Source organism: Triticum urartu, unplaced genomic scaffold, assembly GCF_003073215.2.
Source record: "Triticum urartu cultivar G1812 unplaced genomic scaffold, Tu2.1 TuUngrouped_contig_706, whole genome shotgun sequence".
NCBI classification, from domain to species: domain Eukaryota; kingdom Viridiplantae; phylum Streptophyta; class Magnoliopsida; order Poales; family Poaceae; genus Triticum; species Triticum urartu.
In genome coordinates this window covers 211,600-216,824 of record NW_024117873.1, presented here as the reverse complement: position 1 = coordinate 216,824, position 5,225 = coordinate 211,600, and the positions used below count along the sequence as shown (strand labels likewise).

At 45.3% G+C, this 5,225-nt stretch overlaps 1 pseudogene; it reads left to right on the top strand.

Moving 5' to 3' along the window:
- Nucleotides 1-28: 28 nt before the first annotated feature.
- LOC125531421 lies at nt 29-4,622 on the top strand (annotated as a pseudogene).
- The last annotated feature ends 603 nt before the right edge of the window (nt 4,623-5,225 follow it).

Below are 5,225 nucleotides of genomic sequence, written 5' to 3'. Positions count from 1 at the left end.
CGCGCATGATTTTTGATCATGTGCCCATCCATGGGGCCTGCTTGGTCTACGACTTTAACCGGCCTTGAGAGGGGTAGACCACAATGAATTCCTCTTGGTTTGTTCCAGGGTCGTCATATTGGCATGCCAAACTAAGATTGATCAGTTTCCTTCACAAGATTCTCTCCCATCGTCTCAAAGTGCAAGACTAGCACTCTATGTAGTGTGGATCTTTTGTGCTGGGTAGTCCAGTAGGTCATAGGAATTTGCTTATGCACCCGTAACAACGTTTAACACGCACAAATAGGATAGTCTAGATGGAATCAACCCGTTTGAGGGAAACCCAGGGGGTAGACGGTTCCGGGCTTACCAAACAAGGAATTCATCCAATTGCAAATAAGGATCGAACAACTTATTCTTTTGCGTGTGATCAAATATGGGTACACTAGGGGGTGTGAAGAGTACAAGGAAATACCAAACAATTTTAAAATGGCAAAATGGTGGTAATTAACTAATGAGAGATCACGAAATTTTGGCAAAGGGCGATGTAAACTAGCCCAGACAGATAGGGTGAGAAAAAGGAGAAAGAAATAAAATGCAATAAGTAAATATGAATGCAAAGCACCACATGTAAAATCATTTTTGCACTAACAAATAGATTTGGAATAAATTGGCCACGTGTAAGCCAAGTTCATGTTACCGGCTACACGGCTCATATTTCTTGTATCTGAAAAGGAATAAAAGGATTCATTAAGGTTAGCTGAGAAAGGCGAGCCGCACACTCGACTTATAACCTGCTCTATCATGAAGCCATCTACCACGTCCGTGATTGCCATGTGACATGGAGCATTGCCGAGCCCTAGCCTTTACACCTATTAACTATTTCCTACTCCCTCCGTTACGGTTTAGAAGGCACAGTTAAATTTGCGTGCGTTTCCACAATAGACAAGGTTTAGGGTGCATTGCATTTATTTCTAGTACCTAATTAGTACTCCGTATACTATTTCTATATGCATGCATAGTGTGAATGCTATTTTTTAGCCCACCTCACAACCAATAAATAACCACCTAGGTCTCAGAGAATTTCCAAGCATGCCTTCTAAATCGTGACGGAGGAAGTATGTAATTCTTCATTTCTTCTAAGATAGCAAAACTAGGATATGTACACGAAATGCTCGTCGGAAACTGAACCGTTCCTCTAGGAAGATTGATCTCGCTGGAATTTGAATCCTAAACTTGCCAGACATTCCTATAGAACTGATCCCGATTCCTCTCATTCCTACGACGGCCTATGAACTGTCCTTGTTGTTAACTAATTCACCGTGCTGGCTCGCGGGGAAAAGATCTTCTGCCCCTCCCTCCCTCCCCGAGGTGCTCCCGCGGGCGCCCCCGGGAGGAAACCCTAGCACCGCCCCTGTCGCCCCCTTTGCCTCAACTATGTCCCTCGCTGCCGCCGGGGGCGTCCCCGGTCAAAGGCCGGGTGGCGTTGGCGGCGGCGGGCGGCTCTCTCCCACACGCAGTTGGGGACTTCGTGGGGCGTTTCCCTCTGCCTGGTGGCGCCGGGCGTCGGGCCGGCCCTGCCTCGGCTCCTTCTCCCCCTCCCGGCGTCCTTCGCTGGCGCCGCCTCTTCCCCTTCGTGGTGGTGGGTGGCGGGGGATGCGGATCTGGGATTCCTGCCCAGATCCGGTGGAGGGTGGGGGTTGGTGTTGGGAGAGGTGGCCGGCGGACCAGGCGTGGTGGCGGAGTATATTGGAATCTTTGCGATGTCTCCATCCACTCCAATAACTCTTCCATTTGGCTGCACAAAGGTTTGTCCTTTTGAGAATCTGAGCCAAGTCATGTGCCTGTATGACCGTGGTCAATTAAACCCTTTAACAGTCGTGCAATGTGCGCATCCTGGTGACGTCCACGTCATCACAAAGAGGCGATGCAGGTACTGTTCGGTCGCTGCGCTGTGAGGTCGTTGCGATTGGGCAAGAGAGAAACTGAGAAGAGTACGCACGGGATTGGCTGTTGGAGGTGCATGCGGTTACGCCTGGTCGGGTCGCTGCATGTGGCCCTTTTTGTTTGCTGGACCGCATGTCAATTGCCGGCTTTCTGTGCTCGTGAGTTGGGGAGAGATCGCTTACCAGCGAAGGCAACCGAGGTGAATACATCGAGCCCCACAACCACGCATCGCTCCCTGTGCAGCTTCCTCCTCCCTTCCCTCGTACGCCTCCCCCTCGATCTTGCGGCCTGGACAGCGCTGCCGCTCGTCTCATTCAGAGCTCCCGCCTCCCACCTCCTCGGCCTGGGCTGTGCGACCTCCCGGTGGTCACCAGTGGATAAGAGGCCGCCGAAAGATGAGACGCCATGCGGGAGGAAGAAGCCGTCATCGACCGACGGAGGGGCAGATGTTGAGGGGAAGGGCAGCGAGCACGGGCAGAAGCCGACGCCCGCCAGCAGCGGCAGGCTGGATCTGGACGGCGTGCTCATGGCGCCAATCACCATCTGGGTGATCAGGGGCGATGGGTTCATCTACTCCCACCTCCTGCGAGAAGCTCATGGCAGAGACCCCATACTCCGTCCTCGCCGTCGACGTCTAATGCTACAAGATCCGCGGCCTCGTCGATCCACCCCCGCACCACGTCGCCGGCCACATCTCCTTCCACTACGTCAACGTCAAGAACGACTCCTGCCTGGTGGGTCTCATTAAGGTGTCTGATCTGGTGCGCCCCTCCCCACCTCCTCTCCCTTCCCCGCTCACTCCTGTCCCCTAATGGCAGATTGGTCTGCGAAATTTTGTTGTTGTCTCTTTTAGTGTTCTTGAGCTTGCTTTACTTATTTAGGTTTGGATGGTGGGAGAAAAACTGGGTGAAGGCATTGGTAGTACAAAGAAAGAAGCATTGCATCAGGCTGCAGAAATATCTTTAAGAAATTTTCCAATTAATTTTGTTTTGTTTCATGTTTGTATTAACCTCTCCAGTTTCGTTTTTGCGGATATAAGATAATATTTTACGTAATCAAGAGATTCATTTTAAATTTGGAGTGTTGACATTTTTACTCGAAGCATATATGCTGTACCGTGTGGAGTTTTGTCTTTTTAGCACCATCTATCTTGGAATTAGATCGGATAGTGTGAGAATATAATGATGACTATTTCTTGATGGGTACTTGCTGCATGATTTTTCCAGTGCATGTCCAAGTTTACATGTGAAAGCGTCTTGCTTGATTCCGTTCTACTGGTTCATTGGATGAATAAACTCACATCTTTCATGGCCAAATGTCAGCCGATGCTTCTAATAATTCAGTTTTTGTCATTGCAGGAGATTATGGAGTGTAATTCTTCAGATGTGCAAATCCCGCAGCCAATCTTGCTGAAACTATCATTGTGAGATTTACTTTATTTCGTTGACTGTGTTCATTTGGAATTTCTGAAGCTGAGATTTAATCATGTTTCTGGGATTCTTTAGTGCTTGGATCAAGCTGGTCATGAACTGAATGTTGATGTGGGCAAAGTGGAAATGCATAAGGCTTAAAAGATCATCTACAAAATTACTTTTGCGTAAAGATCACTATCAGTTTACTTGAGTGGGCTCATCCAATGTCAGGTTCGCCGTCTTCTGTACCTCAAACGAGTGCATTTTGTTGATGTTATTACAAAATTTTTATATGTACTAGAAATAATATATCATTACCAAGTTAACAATGATCGTCATAGCTTATCGAGGTTCAGAGAGCTGTTTTAGGCCGAAGTTTTCTTTATAGCAGGCCACATCATTAGCCATACATTTCAGGCCAATCAAATGGTTTGGACATGGGATCCTGGAAAGTGCAGCACCGTAGTTAGTACAGGGAGGTTGGGAATATGTGCTCGCGGGTCTTAACTAATTGCAATTCTGGTTATCGACACTACATTTAACTAATTGTAATTCTGGTTATCGAGACTACATTTAATTCTGCCATAATGGTTAGTTAGCAGAATTAACATCTGACTAGGAGATTGCATATGGAGCTGGGGTGAGGTTGCATTTCACTCTTTGTTGGAAACTAATAAGCTATACAATGTCCAAGATTAGAAGATCAAATAAGGAGCTACGCTCAAGTTTCACCGTTTAGAGTGTAAATTTGTTTGTTCTGTTAGTCTCGCACGGACAATATTGTTTGGTTTATACTTTATACTATGGTTACTTGAAAAGTTGCTCTTCGTCTTTCCAAATACTACTCCCTCCGTCATATAATGTAAGACATTTTTTGACACTACATTAAGGTCAAAAAATGTCCTATATTATGAGACAGAGGGAGTAGATGATAAGATAACTTGAAAGCCCATATCTTGGTACCTCTTAATACATATGAATTAATAATCAAGCCAAAAATGATGCTTCTTTTGTCGAATGTCTATGAGTTTCTGAGCTCAATCTAGAAATTTGACAATGTAATTTCTGCATTTTTCAGCGAGGAAGCGGGTGGCTATGCATGCTTCCAAACTAATAGTTGTTTTCATGTCATCTAGATTGTACCAAATATGCCAATAATGAATAAGCAATTTTGGGCAAGGCCTAAATGCTACTAAATAAATAAAAACCATACCGTTCATCCTATCTGAATCTGGAGATGAAGAGCCGGATCCGCTTACTCAATTTTCAGTTTTCTTCTTCTTAAGCTCTGCATTTGCAGCCACAAATTAATGGTGTTACAGAAATTAGCCTCAAGATTTTCGGACTACCTACTTCTGTATAAACTTTGGTCAAAGCTTAAATTATTATATTTTAAGGTTGTAAAGGTTGTATGCTGTGTCGGCTAAGACTAAAGATTGTAAATTCATTGCTCATCGTATCAATGTCGTTCTCTTTGTAAATGATTCTAAAAAAGTATATTATCAGTTCATTGCTACTTTGTATGTGATGTGATTTTAGTTCTGAATTTGTGTATTGTCTGTTAGTTTTTGTTAAGAATAATTAACCCATCATTAATTATGGGATAATCCCACTCTTCCCGCACGGGCAGTTCCAACCGATGGAGCGGTTTTCTCCCTAGAGCGTTGCAACCTTTGGAGCCAACCTTTCAGGAATAGTCGCCCCCTTTGGAGACACTTGTTGAGATTGTATATAAACTCATATCATCTATCAATAAAGGGTCATTTGATTCTCTATCGCTTGTCTGTTGATTACATTTAACACGTTATCAGCACGCTTTCCGGCGAGAGCAATTCCGACGAGAAGACAAGGAGAACAGGGAAAAGGTGAGAAACGGAACCATGCCTC